We start from the raw sequence: 21,779 nt of genomic DNA on the forward strand, positions 1-21,779 counted from the left end.
CAGCATACAAAAAATGATGGTAAAACCTCTTGTGCAAGACTATATAGATAGTTTCTGAAAAAAAATTATCATCATATTATGCATGTAATAAGAAGAAGACCCAGCTATGACTTTAAAAACTATTCACTAGATAATCTATAAAATGAATACACATATTTTTTAATACATCAAACACTTTTCATGCTTAATTTAAAAAACAGTTTTAAAATGCAATCATCCTTTCTTTTTATGCTAAAATTGTGCAATTTTAACCCGATCAATTTACTCCAATGATTTTAAAGTAAATTAACTTGAGTAAATTGACTGTGAAAAGTTATACATTTTCTCCAAGGCTGAAAGTACTGCGAGGGGACATTCACAGATTCATCTGTGACAGCATAAGTAATTGGCTGAATGATCAAACATAGAGTAATTGTAATCTGCAGTTTACAGAACAGGAGCAAAGTTGAAATCAATAACTAAAAATAGGGTCAGAATAGCAAAATGCATCCATACATGCAGACTAATACAAGACATAGGGGGTTATTTACTAAAGACAAATCCACATGTTGGAGGATAAGGGTGGGTGCAAGTAGCTGTTTATGTTCAGAATTGTTTTACTTAATTAATGATTCTCATCTAGACTCGTTATTGTTCTAAAATCTTATGGAGACTATGCAATGCAGTCACATGTTACCCTGATTGAGCAACAGAGAAATTGCTGTGAAGAGTTAATTTTTGTGCAGCTTTCATACTATGGTGGTTATTTACGAAAGGCAAATCCACTTTGCAAACTGCAAGTGCAAAGTGCACTTGAAATTGCACTGAAAGTGCACTTGGAAGTGCAGTCACTGTAGATTTGAGGGGGACATGCAAGGAAAAAAAAAAGCATTTTAGCTTGCACATGTTTGGATAATAAAATCAGCAGAGCTTCCCCTCATTTCAGATCTACCCCTCAGATTTACAGCGACTGCACTTCCAAGTGCACTTTCAGTGCAATTTCAAGTGCACGTTGCACTTGTAGTTTGCATTTGTAGTGCAAAGTGGATTTGCCTTTCGTAAATAACCACCATAGTATGAAAGCTGCACAAAAATTAACTCTTCACAGCAATTTCTCTATGGCTCAATCAGGGTAACATGTGACTGCATTGCATAGTCTCTATAAAGCCTCGTACACACGACGGGCGAAACACATAGTTTTCCTCGTCGAGTTCCTTGTTAGGCTGTCGAGGAACTTGACAAGGCAAGTTTCTCCATTCCCATCGAGGAAAAAGAAGACATGCTCTCTTTTTGGCTTGACGGGATCCTCGACAGTTTCCTCGTCGAAAAATGTACACACGACTGGTTTCCTCTGCAAAAAAAAAAAAATCACAGCAAGTTTCTTGCTGGTTTTTGCAGAGAAACTCGGTCGTGTGTACGAGGCCTGAGATTTTAGAAACAATAACAAGTCTAGATGAGACTCATTACTTCAGTAAAACAATTCTGAACATAAACAGCTACTTGTACCCACCCTTATCCTCCAACAGCATTCCTCTCAGTGAAGTTTGGGTAACACAGGTGAACAGCTAAAGGGATTCCAGGCCAGAGGACATGGGAGGCAGAGTACACTAGTAGCCATTGGGTTTCTAGTTGGGTCTTCTAGAGAAGCTGTGTGCTAGTAAGCTCCTGCCTTATTGCCAGCACAGTGATTTGTGTAGTGAGGGGCCTTTCATTTGGCTGCAGACTATTTGCTCAGATTCCTCTGCCTCTTCTTTTGTGATCTCTCTAAGCCCCTTAAAGAGGGGACACAAAAACATGTAGCTTCCCTAGCCATGCACAGGAACCAATATAATCATGGGAAATGAATTAAAGAGCCCTGTGCTCATATCTGAGCATACTAAGTAAATGGGCACTCTGCTACACTCCACCCCACTGAACCTGCTGTTGCTGGCAACTTTACAAACAATTCAGATTTATCCTGTGTACATGGGGTCTGCTGAATATAGGTCTTTGTGAGTGCCTTGGGGGTTTTAATTCCATCTTCTGGTACAAGAAGCTATGCATCTCTGTCTTCAGGCACATCGGGGGATGGTGGTTCAGAGGGCTTCTCAATAGGAGCAAGGACCTGAGCTGAGTGACCATTGGGCTGTGTGATATTGTCAGTGTCCATGGCTTCTCCTGTGGGGGTCTTAGAAATAATGGTAGCGGAACAGTAAGCAGACACATTTAAAGCTCTGGTGGCAGATACTGTACATTTTTGGTTCATAATCTTGGACAGGTTCTTCAAAAAACTCCTTATGGGCCTCTGTGGGTTCTCAATGGATTGATGGAGTTTGCAGTGTATGCATCTTGGCTTTTCTTGGGTTCCTTCTTTCTGTATATTATAGACTGACACACCTGGAATTTGTAGGATAACTTCAGGGACTTCTTATCATGGTGTTTGTAATTTTAGTTTGTAATAGTAGGATGACTTCAGGGACTTCTTATTGTGGTGTTTGTCATTTTCCTTTATGGTATTTGTCTTTACGTCATACAAGTACTCCCCAGGCTGAAGGTTAAAGCCTGACACGTACAACTCTCCTTCTCCACTGATGACTGTTTTTTACTGAATGTTTGAATTCAGACAGGCATAGTTTTTCACTCCCAAATCCAGGAAGTCTAAGTGGGTTCAAGTTATTCTGTGGACACTGTGACTAAGGCCCCGTACACACGGTCGGTTTGGTCCGATGAGAATGAACTGAAGTTAATTTTCATCGGACCAAACCGACCGTGTGTATAGGCTATCGGTCTGGTTTCCTTCGGTCCAAAATTTCTAAACATGCTTCAAAACCGAACCGATGGACCGCTGCCCCATCGGACCAAACCAATGGTTAGTACAGAAAAGCATCGGTTCAAAACCTGCGCATGCTCAGAATCAAGTCGACGCATGCTTGGAAGCATTGAACTTTGTTTTATTCAGCACGTCGTGTGTTTGACGTCACCGCGTTCTGACCCGATCGGATTTTGGACTGATGGTGTGTACACATATCAGTCCGTACGGCCACTTCAGAGGTGAACCAATGAAAACGGTCCGACGGGCCAGTCTCATCGGTTTGGTCCGACCGTGTGTACGGGGCCTAACAGTTCTGTGGAGGCCCAAGAGTCTGGCCATTTCTAACATGGCAGGGTGAATGGTCAGCCAAGGAATGCGCTGTGTGGTTATATTATCAATGACATCTAAATGTCTATTGGGTGGCGCCACTCTTGGAGAACTTGCTTTCAAAACAAAGTCCATGGTGAGAATGTTTTTTATGTGGAAAGCAACAATGAAGGCATAAGTGCTTTACCACCAAAAGTTTGCCTGATGAGCTACCAAACATTGCACCAAAGTGCTAAGTTTAGCTGTTTGGATATGCATCAATAGATTGTTTTTATCCAGACCTTGGGTTTCAATTGACATAGGTGATTACCCTTGCCTGGCTGTCTCGTACATGCAAGAGTACTGACATCAGTTCTTCAGAATAGAAAGGAGAAGTCAACAAAGGCCAGCACAGGAGCTGACATCTGCTGCTGCTTTAAGAAGTCACACACTGTTGTCCTGTTTCTCACTTTCATGAATCCTCCTGTCTAGCTTACCTCAAAGCTTTTGATTCTGGGCAGAGTGATGAGCATAGTGCTTTATAAAATGGCAATATTATCCTGACAACTCCAGAAAATCTTTGACTTTGGAAACAGTTGTTCTTTGCCTACATTCCTGCATGACCTTTACTTTCTCAAGAATAAGGAGTACACTGTGTCTGAAGACGATATGTCCTAAGAACCTGAACTTGTGTTTAAATAGATGAAATTACTGTGGTACAAAGTTTAGTTTTAGTTGGGGCAAACCATGTTAAACATGCATTGTTGTTTGTTTGCCTTTTTATAATTGTTTCTATTTCTCACTCCATAGCTAGGAGATGCGCTTTATATAGCAGGTCCCAAAATCTTTTCAGTGTGTGTTTAGTTCCTGTTTTGAGCATGTGTAATTGCTGGAGCTAGATATACTACATTTTTTAATCTGGTTTTCATATATCTGGACACGTTTTTAATGAATGCTTTCTAAGATTTACTTGGCATTTGGATCGAGTCACTGTATGCCAATGTAGCTAAGACTGCAAGTTATAGCTATCTCACCTCAAATAAATCAGTTACAGAGATCACACTTGCAATACTTAGATAAGGGAAGCAGAAGAGTCAAAAAATAATTTAGCTCCAGTCAAAAAATCTTCCATAGCGCTGGTATATACTGTGAAATGGCATATAGCAGGGGTGTCCAAACTTTTTTCAAAGAGGGCCAGATTTGATGAAGTGAACATGCTTGAGGGCCGACCATTTTGCTTGACATTCGTTAACTCAGTAAAATTCTGTATTACCAATACACTGCCCAACTAGAATTCTCTTGCCTTTGTGGCTGTGTGTGGTGAAGAGATGAGCTTGTCCATTTTATTTGGATATACCGTATTTATCGGCTTAAAACACGCACCTTCACTTTAAAAAATGTAGTTTCAGGAGGAAATCTTACATTTTAAATAAAGAACTGTGAAGCAAAATAAGGATAAGTGCCCATCTGCAGTCTCACAAGTGCCATGAATGCAGCACCCACCGTATTGTCATGAATGCAGCACCCACTGTACTGCCACGAATGCAGCACCCACCCCATTGCCATAAATGCAGCACCCACTCCTTTGCCATGAATGCAGCACCGACCCCATTGCCATGAATGCAGCACCCAACCCATTGCCATAAATGCAGCACCCACCCCATTGCAATGAATGCAGCACCCACTGTATTGCCATGAATGCAGCACCCACCGTATTGCCATTATTGCAGCACCCACCGTATTGCCATTATGCAGCACCCACCATATTGCCATTAATGCAGCACCCACCGTATTGCCAATAATGCAGCACCCACATTGCCAATATTGCAGCACCCACATTGCCGTTAATGCAGCATGCACATTGCCATTAATGCAGCACCCACATTGCCATTAATGCAGCACCCACATTGCCATTAAGGCAGCACCCACATTGCCAATAATGCAGCACCCACATTGCCAATAATGCAGACTCACCATTGAAGTCAGTGAAGCCTGATTCATAAAAAAAAATCAGCAGAGCTTCCCCTCATTTCAGATCTACCCCTCAGATTTACAGCGACTGCACTTCCAAGTGCACTTTCAGTGCAATTTCAAGTGCACTCTGCACTTGTAGTTTGCACTTGTAGTGCAAAGGAGATTTGCCTTTCGTAAATAACCCCCTATGTCTACACACAAAAAACACACATTGGGCTATGCTTCACTTGACATCTGATGTCATCATACTTGGCGTTTTCATGCATGGGCAGTGTGTTATCTGGTTGCCATTTTCGATGCAGCATTGCCACCATTGTCCATGTGGAGGATTATGTCTACTTGATGCTTAAATTGACCTCTGGCCTGCTCTCAACAATCAGCTGTCAGCTAGGAAACAGCTTCCCCACCCGATCCTCAACAACCAGCTATTCTTCACACAGAATTTGGATGTAATCATTCTGAAAATGTGGAATTCATTAGAAAAGGAATAAACAAAATGAAACTAATGGAATTTAACCACTTCCCGACCGCCGCATGTACATATACGTCGGCAGAATGGCACGGACAGGCACATCAACGTACCTGTACGTGTCTGCCTAGACGTGGGTCGGGGGTCCGATCAGGACCCCCCCGCTACACGTGGCGGTCGGGTTCCCTCGGGGAGCGATCCGGGACGACGGCGCAGCTATTTGTTTATAGCCGCTCCCCGGAGCTGAAGAACGGGGAGAGCCGTATGTAAACATGGCTTCCCCGTGCTTCACTATGGCGCTGCATCGATCGAGTGATCCCCTTTATAGGGGAGACTCGATCGATGACGTCATTCCTACAGCCACATCCCCCTACAGTTGTAAACACACACTAAGTGTACACTAAATCCTACAGCGCCACCTGTGGTTAACTCCCAAACTGCAACTGTCATTTTCACAATAAAGAATGCAATTTAAATGCATTTTTTGCTGTGAAAATGACAATGGTCCCAAAAATGTGTCAAAATTGTCCAAAGTGTCCGCCATAATGTCGCAGTCACGAAAAAAATCGCTGATCGCCGCCATTAGTAGTAAAAAAAAAAAAAAACAATAAAAATGCAATAAAACTATCCCCTATTTTGTAAACGCTATAAATTTTGCGCAAACCAATCGATAAACGCTTATTGCGATTTTTTTTACCAAAAATAGGTAGAAGAATACATATCGGCCTAAACTGAGGAAAAAAAAATTATATATATGTTTTTGGGGGATATTTATTATAGCAAAAAGTAAAAAAATATTGCATTTTTTTCAAAAGTGTCGCTCTATTTTTGTTTATAGCACAAAAAATAAAAACCGCAGAGGTGATCAAATACCACCAAAAGAAAGCTCTATTTGTGGGGAAAAAAGGACACCAATTTTGTTTGGGAGCCACGTTGCACGACCGCGCAATTGTCTGTTAAAGCGATGCAGTCCCGAACTGTAAAAACACCTTGGGTCTTTAGGCAGCATATTGGTCCGGGGCTTAAGTGGTTAAACAAAATTTGTTACTATTGTCATTGGAGATTCGGATACATCCAGGTCTCCAAATAATCATAAACAAATTGCACATGTCTACCCTACACCCGGGTTGCAGTACTCTATAACATTGCCAGCAGCTTCCACTATATCTAGTGCCAGTGTGGCCTGCTTCCCTGATATCTCTCACCACGCCTGAGTGTTCCTGACAGAATGATGTCATTTCCCGTAGCTTTACCTAGACGTGGAGGAACCACTAGTGAAAAGTTCCCTAGATTCTGCACTTTGGTGATAACTCATGTCTACTGCTGGTGACACTGAGGATCCACTGCTATCAGTGACACAAATCTTGTAAACTGATTTACTATTTAAATATTTAAGTAGTAATTTTAGTGTTGTCCGCAAAAGCTTTTAATTATTTTGTATGTTAATTTTTAAAGTGAATGTAGCAGTATTAGTGCACTTGAAACAACACAGTTAAATACTGTACTAAAGTGTCATGGACAGTACCAAATTCCTAACTGTGTAGTATATTTATTTGAATCTGTGTACTGCTTTCAGAACTACAGAGTAGGTGTCAAGTATTATAGTAATAATACTGATAGACACATGGTGCCCTGTTGATAATGCATTTGACTTTAACAGTACTTCACTTAAATATTAAATTTTTAGTGGAACTCATTCGCAAAAAAAATTCTGCACATTTGAAAAGTCTGTCGTTACTGATAACAGTCACTTTGTACAGTAAAATTGCTCCTTTGGGCTACATCCCTTTGCTTGCTCAGTGATTTACAGGTTGCTTGTATGGCAAATCTTCTCATTTCTCAAGGCCTGAGGTGAATGTCCCATTTTAGCGAGCAGCTACTGAGAGAATGAAAAGTGACTCCACTGTAAATACTGTATAGCAGAGGGAAAACATGGAGGAAGAAACAAGTTGTATGATAGAGACCCATTCAAGACCAAATTCATATTGCAAACAATAAACAAAAGGTGTCCCTGGTGTGCTGTGCCAGTGAAGGTAATTGTACAATTTACTGTTCAACCAGAGACAAAGAGAAACATAAGAAATTTTCATATGGGCGCTTATAATTCACAGATTTTATATTTTAAACTGAATGCTGCTTTTGAGCACTGCTAAGGCCCAAATGGAACTAAATTCAACCCTAACATTTACACAGAAGCATAACTTTATTAACAAAACCAAATAAACAATGGTTTTTAAAAAAATATAATGTCGATGTGAGCTTGTTACACCTGAACATACAGTATATTGAAAAAATGCATAATCAGAGGTTGTCATAAATAAAAAATGCATGACAAACAGATCAGTAGATTTAGAGATAATCATAGGCAGGTAATATTATATGAAAAAAAAAGTTTTGAGTAATATGTATGTATAGCCCTGTCCTTTTCTGCCTCCAGTATCTCCTTTTTAGTTCTTTCATGTGATGGACCATCTTAGTGATAAATTGGGAAATTCAAGTATTGGGGAGGCAAGCTTGCCAGAATAGAATAACATTTACATACAGTATAACTTAACCATTATATTGCAAGATTTATGGATTTGTTCAACATACACAGCTCATTGATTCTTTTTTTTAGGCTTGTTTAAATGCCTTTAATGCTGCCAGGTTTACTTTAAAATTGTGATTTATAGTCTTTTTTTTTCATTTTTTTGTGCATTAAATAATTCCTATAAGTCTATGATAGTAGGCGTGATTAGCAGGGTGGTTGTGATGAAGAAGTGGATGGAACAGAACACACACAAGTGTAGTTTTTAGGCCCTTAGCAAAGCAAATCTTTATTGAGGAATTCAACATGCAGGGATCTTGCCAAGGAGGGTAATATACAGGATAGCAATCAGAGGCACAGCAAGAAATAGGTACCAAGGTCACAGGCTGTGGTAGTAAGTAAATGGTAGTAAGGCATAATAAATGATACAATATGTCTAAGGGTCTTCAATCAAATGCCAAACATTTATGGCATTCAGTGTGGATGAATCGGAATGCTTCCATCTGTCAATGGTTGCTAAGGAAGCAGCAGGTGCTTGCAAACATGGCCCATTCACTTACAGGGCCGAAAATCCCCAGAATTGTAAGAAAAAAAAGTGACAATAGAGGAGTGACATTGGCTTTTTTGCCCATACTTGGGCACGAATATTTCCTAAATATGGCCATGACTATACATGGGTGATGTTGTTAAAATTATCCTCTATATTTCCAACGACAGCTCGGGGAGCTGTCATTCAGTGAATGATGTTCTTGGAAGAAGGTTGTCAGTTTTTTTCTTCAGCGGGCATTGTAATTGCCAGTGACATCATTGACCATATATGGTCATGTCTATATATGGTTAAGGATATCACCCAGGAGACCCTACCCTTGGTATATAACAGCAGTTATATAGTATATATAGCTGTCAGCACATTGGGAGAGTATGTGGCTTGGAGTGGTTTAGGGATGTGCAAAATCACCCCTCCCGCTCTGCCAGGCCATGATCAGATAATGATCAGATAAATATTTATTGAGGGGAACCTCATGCTTTTTTCTCTTGATTTTTTTGTGTGGCGTTCCCCCTTAAAATCCATACCATATTCAAAGGTTCTGATAAAGAATTTGGAGGGGACTTCATGCCATGTTTAATTTTTTGTTTGTTTTGTGTGGGATCTCTCTTAATATTTATAACAGAACTAAAGGCTTTTTTTATGTATTGGTCCCCCAATAACATTTATAGTAGACCATCATTTAGAATAAGGGCCTAGTATAAATTAATGGAATCCTCAGATACTCTGCTTACAAACAAAACAAATTGCCTGGGAGCTGTCATTTTTCCGACAATTTAAACACACTTTTTTTCTTTGCAAATGTCAGTCCTGCTGTAGTAGGTTGTATATATCACACAGATACAAATATGTATCATTCTGAAATCAGTCAACTATGGAATATTAGAGGTAACGTGTCATGGCAGCAACATGTTCCATATCATTGCTGATCTCTATCCCTGAATATGCAAATGTTCTGTCTGTCATTCTGACCCTCTTGCTTTAGTACAATGAGCCAAACTCAGAGAGGCAGACTTTTTCTGAGTTCCTAACTTTCATTGACTTTTAGAGAGTCAGAATTACAGCCAGACAACTGGAGGTTTCAGGAGAAGGTTTGCAGCACTAATACACATATTTCACTAATGACAGGTTTTAAAGGAGAAGTCTAGCCTGATCTTTTTAGGCTGGGCTTCTTCTCTGGGTCACAGGAGTGCAATTATTTTTTTCACTCCTGTGACCTGTTTTCAGCGGAGAGTGGTCTGAAGTCCGCTCTCCGCTGACGTCACTGCCATCAGTCGAAGCACCGCCAGTTGCCTTGATTGACGGCAGTCTCAGCGAGCTGCTGAGACAGCCGCTCCCCACCTCTCCACGGCTCAGCGTTCCAATGAGCATGGAGAAGTAGACAGAAGCAATGCTGACTGATAGTCAGCATCGCTCTGCTCGGGGAGGTGTGAGAACCAAGCCATCAGAGTTGTTCTGTGGCTCAGTTCTCAGTGCAGAGACGCTGGGGGTCTGATGCTGCATCCACTGAGGTAAGTATGACTATAAAAAATAAAAAACATACTTCTCTTTTAAGCTTAAATGTACCAAGGCCGTAGATAGGGATGACCTGACAGTTTGGTCCCAACCTAGATTTGGACTGAACTATGGCTGTTCAGGTATTCTGAAGAACACTCAAACTTTTGCCAGTTCAACCCTTTTGTTTGGCAGGAGCTAAAAATTATACAAAGAAGCAGTATTTCTACCGCTTTTATATATGACAACTTCCCAATATCAATGGCACAAACTGTATCTCTAGCAACCATTGCAGTCACAGTCACATTGTTGCATGGCTAGGAATACCAAGACATGTTGGGTTGCCCTGGCATGAACGCATATGTCTACAGCCCTTTATTAAACACAGGCAATGTAGAAATTGGGCCCTGAATGCAGATCAGGTATGCCTGCACCATTTGACTGCACACAGTATTTCCTGGCAGAAACAATATTTGCATAGATAATGAATATATTATTAGTTTGGTACTAAAGCATACATTTAATATATGCATGTGATTATATCTCTAGCAATTCTTTCAGCAATCTACGTTATACATATTATTTTTCTATAAAAAACTTGTTCTTGAGGTAATTTGATTGAAAATGTTACATCCCTGAAAAATGTGCAGCACATGTGCACAGTATTTTAACAATTAGTGAGACTTTCTGTTTAATAGCCAACATAAACTAGCTGTGATATTTGCATTATTTATTAAACCTGCCTATTTGACAGCCTCACTGTTTTTATATGCATTTATGAGGGCAGCAATTTATTTTAATCATTTAGTGATCAAAGGAATAAGCGATAAAAACATGCACTGTGTATAAATAATAAGTGTTCTTTCTAAGTGTTCCCATATTCCCAGTGACAAATATATAGACAGCCTCCATTACATGACTCTTATCAAGGAATTGCATTTCCTGAAAGTTATTTAAAGGTCATTATATGTGACAATAAAATGTGATTTAATGTGGTGGATTTCTATGTGCCAGCATGAATGCAATCTACTCACAATGATGCTTACAAAGCCAGAAATCCTTGTCAATTAGTGTCAAAATGTTCAGAATTTATGCTGTTGTTTTCTCATCTAAAATGAAAATGTTGCTTTCTAATGCAACATTTTATTAACTGGATAAAATATTTTGACAGTTACCATTGTATTGTATTAAGGCTGCCTGATTAATGTGATGAAGTAGGTAAATGGCGGTAAAATAAATTTTGTGAAATTAAGAAAGTACATTTTTTCATAAGCAGCAGTGACATGTAAAACCTTTATTGTCATCAGGGAATTTAAAATGAATTATTTGTTGCATTGTTCTTTACTTTTTAGTGGTAAAGTTTGATACCTCATCATGCCAGGGAAAATAAAATCTCTGCATACTTAAAATATACCATTTGAACTTACTTGGAGCATGCATCTGTTGTTTTATTTTGCTCCCTGCTGGCTTGTTGCTTATAGGCATCATTGTACTAAGGTAAAATAGAAGCAATGATGGTGCAAGACATATTTTATGCTTTTCTCAATGGGTGTTGAAGGCAGTCTATGAGATATTACAAGATTTAATGTCTTTGTAATACAAAAGTACAAAGAGAGAATTTTATTAGAGCAAAGCAAACAAACATTTTAAAATGAAAATAAAAATAAAAAATAAATATGGCTATGGCTAAGTCGAACCTTAGTCAGATATTAAAGATGCAAGCTCAATAATAATTATTACATTTTATTTATTTATTTTATTGCAAGAAGCAGAGGCGGCTCTAGCCTTTGTGAGGCCTTAGGCAAAACTTAGACATGAGGCCCCACTCACTCCCTTAATGTGAAAAATAATTCAATCAAGAAAAATGGCTGCAGAAAATGCACGGATCTAGCACACAGGTGATCAGCACCACTTACAGGGCACCTCCCTTACCCATCAGACATATTCAGCCAATTCAAGAGGGGGGAGAGAGGGGAGGTGAGAAAGAGAGAGGGGTAATAGAGAGATCCGATGACGCCGACATTAGTATTGATCACAGGCAAATTATGTGAGTGCGAGGCCCTAGGCGACCACCTAATTTGCCTAATTAGAGAGCCGCCTCTGGCAGAAGTGTAAGCACCTACATTTGACATTTTGGTATGAGCCTCTTGTAGTCCCCTGTACAGCCTTGTTCAGAGTGGGTGAGAGAGAATGAGCACAATGAGTCAATCAGTTCATGTGCTAGCACAAGAAAAAGCTGATAGGTTGAGATGAGCTCATCAGTCTGTTGCTTCAAATCACTGTCCACTCACAGACTGGGAGAGGAACAACAGCTTCAGAACTGTTGTAAATATGTGTTTTACAGGTTTCATATGGAGGTGGTCCTCAGGTTCTCTACCCTATGGTTCACAATAAATAGTATTTGCACTGTTTATAATGTAAATCACATACGTTTTTGTCTTATCACATATAAATTGTATGTAGTATCATTTTTTTTTGTTAGGGCAGGTTTCCTGCAGTATATAATTACTGCACATTTAATGCAGTATATTTCAGTGTGTTACAGTAAGTTTAACGCAGTATATTTCAGTGCCTTACTGCAGATTTAACGCTATATATTTCAGTGTGTTACTGCACATTTTTCAGTAAGTTATTGCATGTTTAAAGCTGTATATTTCAGTGCATTACTGCTCGTTTTACACTGTACATTTTAGTGTGTTACTGCGTGTTTAACGCAGTATATTTCAGCGGGTTACTGCACACTTAACGCAGTATATTTCAGTGCATTACTGCACGTTTAACGCAGTATATTTCAGTGCATTACTGCACATTTAACGCTGCATGTTTCAATGCATTACTGCATGTTTAACGCAGTATATTTCAGTGCATTACTGCATGTTTAACGCTCTATATTTCAGTGTGTTACTGTGTGTTTAACACAGTATATTTCAGTGAGTTTGTGCACGTTTAATGCTGTCTATTTCAGTGCGTTGCTGCTCGTTTAACACTGTATATTTCAGTGCGTTACTGTGTGTTTAACACAGTATATTTTAGCGGGTTACTGCAAATTTAACACAGTATATTTCAGTGCATTACTGCATGTTTTTTTTTTTTTACAAACAACGTGGTGCTTTATTGAGAAGAGTAAAGGCAGTGTACAGCATATGCAGTTGCATAATCGTAACATAACATAAAAATGGACATGAATGGATAATACCTGAGACATAAAAGTATCGGTGTTCTATACATGTTGCTACCACACAGAGGTTAAGCAGACGAGTACACGAAACATAACATTATGCAAGCCTAGTCTAACGTCTGACGAGCTTGTAAGCCCAGCTTAATGTGAGGAGGCGATATAAAAAAAAAAACTATTGTAGAGGGTGTCAGTCAAGTATTTCATTACAAGTAGCAGCATTCCCCAGCCAGTCGTTCCAAATTTTGCCATATTTTGTTGGGCAACCCCTGTGGACATAAATTTCCTTTTTATATGGTAGGACCTTATTAATTGCAACAATCCATTCCTGAATCGATGGGGGGGGGGGCAACCTGAAGCCACTTTCTCGCTATAAGCAACCTGGCGATAAAGAGCGACTCCTGGAGGAACGATTTATGAAATTTATCCGAGTCCGGATCTGGGAAAATCCCCAGTATACATTGTTTTGGGCATAATGTCAGGGGAGTTACCATCTCATCATGAATGAACCTGACAACATGAGTCCAATAGTCTTGTATTGCTTGGCATGACCATAACAGATGAAAGAACGTACTGGATGGGCTGTCGCACCTGGGGCATAGTGGACTGAACAGTACCCGGACCCCATAACCAAAATAGACTCAATTACTTGCATATAAGCCTTCAAAATGGGCACATTTTCCCTAGACTTCAATGGGGTTTGTTATTCGAAGTTCTGACGTGAACTGAACCGGTTATTAATAGGCACCTATAAAGCCCCAATTCTAGTTTATATTTTTTGTTTAATCTCAGAACCGGATGGACAAAATAACAAATCCTTTGACAAGTAAACCCATTTCTTATGCATTCAGTCTGAATATTCAGGCATTTACCCGGAGTTCAGCTTTAGGTTAAAAATATTATAAATGATAAAGAAGGTAATGTGGTGGGATAAGAGTCATAGGATGGGTGTTGTTTTTGAACCTTGGTACAAATGTGAAGCACTTACACATGATATCAAACCTGTACATATAACGCTGTCTTTTATAGAGCAAGCAAATTATTTAAATGTATTCTTTTTATTGGTGCAGTTATGAGGACTTAGCGAACTACTGAATCAGAATTGTGTTCTTGAACACTATGATACCTCTGCTATCTCCACTACTAATACTAATACTATGGTAAATAATTCCCCCACCCCATCTTGCTCAAAAGCATTTTGCACATGTGGTGATTAGTGATAGTCTCAAATCAATATATTTGAACATTTAGGATGCCAATATTTTTCAGTTTTGTAAAAATCTTGGACCTAAACCATTAAAAATGAGTGTGTGGTATTTTGTTCTTTTAATATGTATTATATTAAGACAGGCCTATAATAAATTCATAGCATGTACAATTCAATGGTGCACCACAGTGCAGGTAGCACCTAGTGTACTGTATTTGTGCAATGGGGTGCCATTTTAAATTAACGAGACTGCACTTCAAAAAGTTCTGTAGGTTACCACAACACAATAGTGGCAAACTAGCTTTGCTAATTCTTAAAATATGTAGGTCTTATAGATAGTATTCAGTTTTCAACTCTGTTTAGACCTGTTCCACACAGATGCAATAGGCTTATTTCACACTACAGCAGGCGCGGGACACCTTGTAAATTGCACATGTGTTCCTGAACCTGAAAACACCTGCATCCAAACCTGTCGCTCATTTGCAGATATGCAGGGGTGCCATTCACTATTAATGGCATCACCACAAATCTGAAAATGCAGCACATTTTTTTGGGTGCAGAAAATTGTATGGTGCAAAAGCTCTCCTCCCTCTCCTTTCTTTCTGTACCTGGTGGATACACTTTTGAGCTATACAAAGGGGAACAAAGATCACACCATTAGGTTGGATGGAGCATAACAAGAGAGCTGAGTTACATTGTAGCCAGGATCTTTCTGGGGCACTTTTTGGCTTACTTGGTAATACAAGAGGCCAAATATATCCAGTAAATGCAGTGTGACCGTGGAGCACTACATGATCTGAAGCACATTAAAGTCACAAGTGTTGATGTTTGTTGGAGTGGCACAGAGAGCAAATCATGTTTTGGATGTTCATATTTGTGTTATGAGCCTTTAGGATATTAGGCTGCGCTGTTCCCTATCGAGTTGGGGCTTTACATTTATTTTGAGCATACAGGCTGGCAGGTCAGAAAAGCAAAGGGGATGAGCGAGCACCTCGGGCCCCTCCTGAACCATACCAGGTCACATGCCCTCAACATGGGGGGTGGGTGATTTGTTGATGGGGACAAGGGCCTCTTCCTGACAACTCTGGGCTAGGGTTGTCGGGGTCTGCGGGTGGGGAGCTTACAATAATCTGGAAGCCCAATTTAACAAGGGAGCCCCAGATCCCGCCCCCCCATGTGAATGGGTATTGGGTAATAACCACAAGAAACTGTTTTAGACAAGTCCTTTAAAAAAAAATGGCGTCCCTCAATGTAAATTCGTCGTCAATCATAACGCCAGGCAGACCTGAAAAATAGAAAAAAATTAAAACGCCCTCGCCTCTTGGGAGGCCTCCTGCCGACTACCCACTCTGTGCTTTTACATGTCTAATATAGGCAAGGGGCGGGGCCATCTGGCTTTGTCACCCGGTGGCACCTGCCCCTTCTGATGTAATTTGATGTCAAGAAAAGGGTAAGGTACAGAGCAGCAATCAATCAGCAGAAGAAGACATTGGCTGTGCATTTTGGGAGAATTAACTGATAATGATTGCATGTACCTACAGAAGTGGGATAGAGCAATCTCCTGAAGGGAAACTGCTGAAGCACTTTGTTCTATTGGGTTTCATGTCCTAACTCCTAAGGATGACTACAAGGAAGTAATGAAGGAGTATGCCTACATAGAATATATAGAAAGTTTTTCTTTTCTGCAGCAGTGGTACTTTAATAAAATATTGGTGCATGGAATGCTGGAATTTAGAAATAATAAAAAGGCAAACTTATCCTTAAATCCTCTAATATTCTAACTGCAATGGGTAGTGCTAGATGCAAAAGGCTTTGTGCGTACAATATTTTGGCCTCTGCATTTACAAACAATGCATCTCTGCCATGGAAAAAGAAACAGAAAGTCCATCAAAAAGAGAGACTCTCCTAGGAGATAAACCATGCTGGGAGAAATCTTATCACTCAGACCCTTTTTTATTAAAAATAACTTTAAGGTGCTCAGGATTGGAAAGAGCCAATCACCCCATCATTTCTAAGGATCCCTCAATGTTTTTTTAATCATTTTTTTTTACAACATAATGCTGATCTGAATAAGTGCTAATTAGAGACTCAAAACCATTGGTGTTAAACATTTTGTTTTCAGTTTTTGTTCCAAAAGAGATTCCCTAGCCATGATACAAATTAGTGACCTAAAATTATCCAGATGTCATATCCTTTGGTCAAAAAACATTTAGGAATCTTAGCCTATTTATCCTATAGAACATGTATGGAGAAAGCTGAAAATTTGAGTTGCCAAGCATCAGCCAAGGAACCTTAAAGATTGAGAGAAGATCTGTAAAGAAGAGTGGACCAAAATTCCTCCTGAGATGCGTGAAAACCTGGTCACTAACTACAAGACACCTCTGTTCTTGCCAGCAAGGGTATCACCACCAAACTGTGGCATAGCGCAGCGATGAGAAGATATTCCGGCATGCAGAGCTCCAGAGAACAGCATCAGAGGCCGCCTCTCTTCACCGGACAAAGCCCAGCGGAATGACGCGGCTGGAGCTTTGACATTTCTTATATAGGGGAGGCGGGGCCACCTGTCACGTGACCCTGCACCCTCTGACGCACCCTCTGCTACGTCACTGGGAAAGCACAGTCTTCCCCCTTGTGTCAGAGGGTGCGGGGTCATGTGACAGGTGGCCCCGCCTCCCCTATATAAGAAATGTCAAAGCTCCAGCCGCGTCATTCCGCTGGGCTGTGTCCGGCGTAGAGAGGCGGCCTCTGATGCTGTGCTCTGGAGCTCTGGATGCCGGAAGATCTTCTCATCGCTGGACCGGAGAGGAGATCACCTGTCGCTGGATACAGACAAGAGCTTTCTTTTGGTGGTATTTTCTCACCTCTGCGGTTTTTAGTTTTTGCGCTATAAACAAAAATAGAGCGACAATTTTGAAAAAAAATTATATTTTTCACTTTTTGCTATAATAAATATCCCCCAAAAATATATAAAAAACATTTTTTTCCTCAGTTTAGGCCAATACGTATTCTTCTACATATTTTTTGCAAAAAAAAATCTCAATAAGCGTTTATTTAATGGTTTAATGACAGCTCCCGGTCCCCGCTCTGTAACGAGCAATTGCGGGTGCCCGTCAGCGATCGCGCCCGCCGGGCACACGCACGGGAGTCGGGGCGAGCGGGGGGCCTGCGCGAGAGCCGACGTTATACTACGGGCTCTCGCACAGGGGAGGCGACTTGCCGCCGTAATAAGACGGTGGGCGGTTCGCAAGCAGTTAACAGCATTTCCCAAGCATGTATTTAAATGGATTGGTATTTTTTCCATGGTGTCCTCTAAGTCACGTAAAAAGGAGGCGCTTCTCCCCAGTGAAGTGTATTTTTTATTTTATTTTGGATTGATTTATATCTCCAATGCTACTGTCCACCTCCTCCTCCCCTTTGTTTGACAATCCCTTGCCTATTGGCCTTGAAAATGGCCAGAATAATTTGCAAGTTTCTCCCCCCTTAAAATTTCAGGGGGTTTTGGATTTAAGTTTGCACTTCTCAGACTTTTTGATAGGTTTAACAAATGCCTTGAGAATTAAACCTAGACACGTTAGCTCATCCTTAGTCAACAGTATAATTCATATTGTTGTATATATATATATAGGTATAATGGGCCAGATTCACAAAATACGCCGCCGTATCTCTGTGTTAGGGCTGTCCTAACTATGCGACTGATTCATAGAATCAGTTACGCATAGTTTGCCCTAAGATCCGACAGGTGTAATGGAATTACACTGTCGGATCTTAAGGATGCAATTCTAGGCTGGCCGCTAGGTGGCGAGGCCATTGCGGCCGGCGTAGAATATGCAAATGAATACTTACGGCGATCCCCGAACGTCTGAACGGCCTGTCGATCTAACTGTACGTTGTTTCCGTCGAGTTGCGCCGCGTAAAATTAGGGCTTAGCCCTAGTTGTCCTAAGCCATGTTAAGTATGGCCGTCGTTCCCGCGATGAAATTTAAAAATCAACGTCGTTTGCGTAAGACGTCCGTGAATGGCGCTGGACGCCATTTACATTAACGTCTAAGCAAATGACGTCGATGCGACGTCATTTAGCGCAATGCACGTCAGGTAATTTACCCGACGGAGCATGCGCAGTACGCTCGGCGCGGGAACGCGCCTAATTTAAATGGTGCCCGCCCCATTTGAATTGGGCCGCCTTGCGCCGAGCGCATTTACGATACACCGCCGCAAATTTACAGGTAAGTGTTCTGAGAATCAGGCACTTACGCTGTAAACCTGCGGCGGTGTAACGTAAATCACATATGTTACGCTGCCCAGGAGCAACGTAATTATATGTGAATCTGGCCCAATATTTCTAATGTGGCTTTGCACACAATAACAAAATGTCACAATTGTATTTAAATGACTGAGCTCAAACAGGTCAGCTACATACATTTTATGTTAGGTAATAAAATTAGAATAAGTAAGCCAAAGTGTCCTTTTAAATGCTTAATGCCTTCCTATAACCCCAGAGATCAAAATAATCTAAAATGTTTACTCATTCTTATTCCAGCTATATACAGTAAAGCCTTGTACACGCGATCAGTCCATCCGATGAGAACGGTCCGAAGCTGACTGATGGTCCGTCGCACCTACACACCATTGGTTAAATAACCGATCGTGTCAGAACGTGGTGACGTAAAACACAACGAAGTGATGAAAAAGACGAAGTTCAATGCTTCCAAGCATGTGTCGACTTGATTCAGAACATGCGCAGGTTTTTAACCGATGCTTTTACATACTAACGATCGGTTTTGAACTATCGGTTAGGCGTCCATCGTTTCAATTTTAAAGCAAGTTCTCATTTTTTTGACCGAAGGTTAAATAACCTATGGGGCCTACACACGATCAGTTTGGACTGATGAAAACGTTTTTTCAGTTGTCCTCTGGCGATCCTATCGTGTGTACACGGCCTAAGTGTCCCACTTCTTTCCTCTGCTATAGAGAATTAGGTTGTAATTTGTTTGTCACATTGTTTTGGTTTCTCTTGTCTGGTCGGTAGTGGCATCATTACCAAAGTACTATGTGGCCTCAACTAGAGCAGAAATGGGAGCACAATTTTATTTACCTTAAATTCTAACTTTTTCCATTAAGATGAAACACATTTTGAACAAGTGCATGCTGATATAAAGCATGAAGTTTTCACTTACCCTTATTTATGGGGTTAAAATTTTGCATATCACAAATGGTATACAAATTACACAAATTATTGATAGCTTATTGAGTAAAAAGTGGGATGATTACCAGTCATCCTGGATTAAGGAACAAAATCCAGCACGTGATTACTCCCAAATCATGGTTTGTTATATTGGTCAGGTCAGCAAGTGGTTATACCCGGACATTGGCTGCAGCTGCTGGTATCTTTTTTACAGCTGGTGATTGGCTTTCATGTAAAGTTCTTCAGACAGCTTTATGGTCACCTGGTCACTTTTGCAGCTCTTCAAATGTCCCCTTCTGTGATCTACGATCTGTAACATTTGGCAGAAGCTGCCAGAATTTTTGTATCTGCAATCGACATAGTGCATTCGCAATTTGATTATCCTTACCTGGAACGTGTCTTGCTTTTACCCAGGTATTAAAACGTAAACATAAAAATACCAGATACCCAAGTAATTTAACTACCAGAAGGGATTTTGTTGATAGGCAATTTACTGCGTATAGTACTCCTTTATTATCGGAATTAATTAAAATTATTTTATTGGCAAATTATCACCCCATATTCCTATGCTACAACCAACGGGAATAGTTCAAGTAGAACTATGCTCTTGGTGGCTTTTATTTGAATCCATCTTTCTGGCCATACATTACAGCACCAGTGATTGCCCCATACTGTAGCAAAACCAAACGATCCTGCCGCATCCGTGTATAATTCCATCTCCAATGACCATACAAATTCTGTCTGAAAAAATGAATGGCCATTATACAATTCAAAAATTTTTATCCATACCAAGAGGTCCTCCTTAAGATCTGATGTTAATCTAATGTGTGAAAACGGTAATTTTAATCCCTGAGATAGCTATATATAACCTTCTAGAGAATATCTTGCCAACCGGCATAACTCTTGTTGCAAATGCTAGCTTCCCTAATAAAGATTGAAGCTCTTTCAATAAAATCTTTTTTTCTTCTTAACATCCAAGAAATTGTAGTTTTAAAATCATCGGCCCGGATTCAGATACAATAGTGTATCTATCGGCGGGCGTAACGTATCTCAGATACGTTACGCCGCCGTAAATTAGGGCTCAAGTTCCGTATTCAGAAAGAACTTGCGCCCTAAGTTAAGGCGGCGTAACGTATGTGGTCCAGCGTAAGCCCGCGGAATTTAAATGAGGATAATGTGGGTGTGTTTTATCTAAATTAATTGTGACCCCACGTATTTGACGTTTTTTTACGAACGGCGCATGCCAAAGTACTATGTGGCCTCAACTAGAGCAGAAATGAGAGCACAATTTAATTTACCTTAAATTCCATTTTTTTTTCCATTAAGATGGAGCACATTTTGAACAGGTACATGCTGATATAAAGTTAAATGAAGAAAACTTTTTAATAAAAAAGAATCACAAAAAAAACACCCCCATCCCTGGCTCATACACACATTCGCAAATCCACCCATAGGTCCGGCACACATATGTACATGGTGATTGCATCACACAGTATCACTGTGAGCATCAGAGTGAGAGCAGTAATTCTAGGGCCATAATTCACAATTAACCTTAAACCAATAATCTGTAAATTGCTTTTAATGTGTCACCTATGGACAGTTTTAGGTACTGTAGTTTGCTGCATTTTAGAAGCGTGCCCAATTTTAAATCTTGACATTTTGGTACTGTACTTACTTGACACAAAATCATATTTTATATTTTACCAAAAAAATGGGCATTATATTATGTTTGTCTGCATTATAATTGATTTAATTGTATTTTTTCCAGAAAATAAGAAGTTGCAAAAGCCATCATTTCTCTAGTGCCTCTTGTCTCAGAAAATATATAATGTTTGATAGTTCAAATTTTTTTGCAAAAAATTCAGATTTTAACAAATATGAAAAAAAAATGCCTTACTGGGCAAGCAGTAATCAAAGCTGGCCTTGTCTTTCACAGTATTTTTGTGAATTAATGCCAAATTAGGTTTAAAATGGTCTAAAGCTGACCATATATGAAACTGATTTTCCAATATTCTTTGGATCTACAAATAACTATGCAGTACACAAAACTGCCAGACAGGATACAGACAAGATCGTTAAGGTAGACCCTCATATTAAAAGTTTTGGTTAATCTAAATAACATTGTACA

The 21,779-nt window shown here is 40.0% G+C and overlaps 1 protein-coding gene across 1 annotated transcript in view; it reads right to left on the reverse strand.

Moving 5' to 3' along the window:
- Positions 1-21,779, reverse strand: part of LOC120930418 (dynein heavy chain 3, axonemal-like) — a 530,045-nt gene that overhangs the window by 445,865 nt on the left and 62,401 nt on the right. The gene's annotated exons all lie outside the window — the stretch shown is intronic.

Source organism: Rana temporaria, chromosome 3 (genome assembly GCF_905171775.1).
Source record: "Rana temporaria chromosome 3, aRanTem1.1, whole genome shotgun sequence".
Classification (NCBI taxonomy): Eukaryota; Metazoa; Chordata; class Amphibia; order Anura; family Ranidae; genus Rana; species Rana temporaria.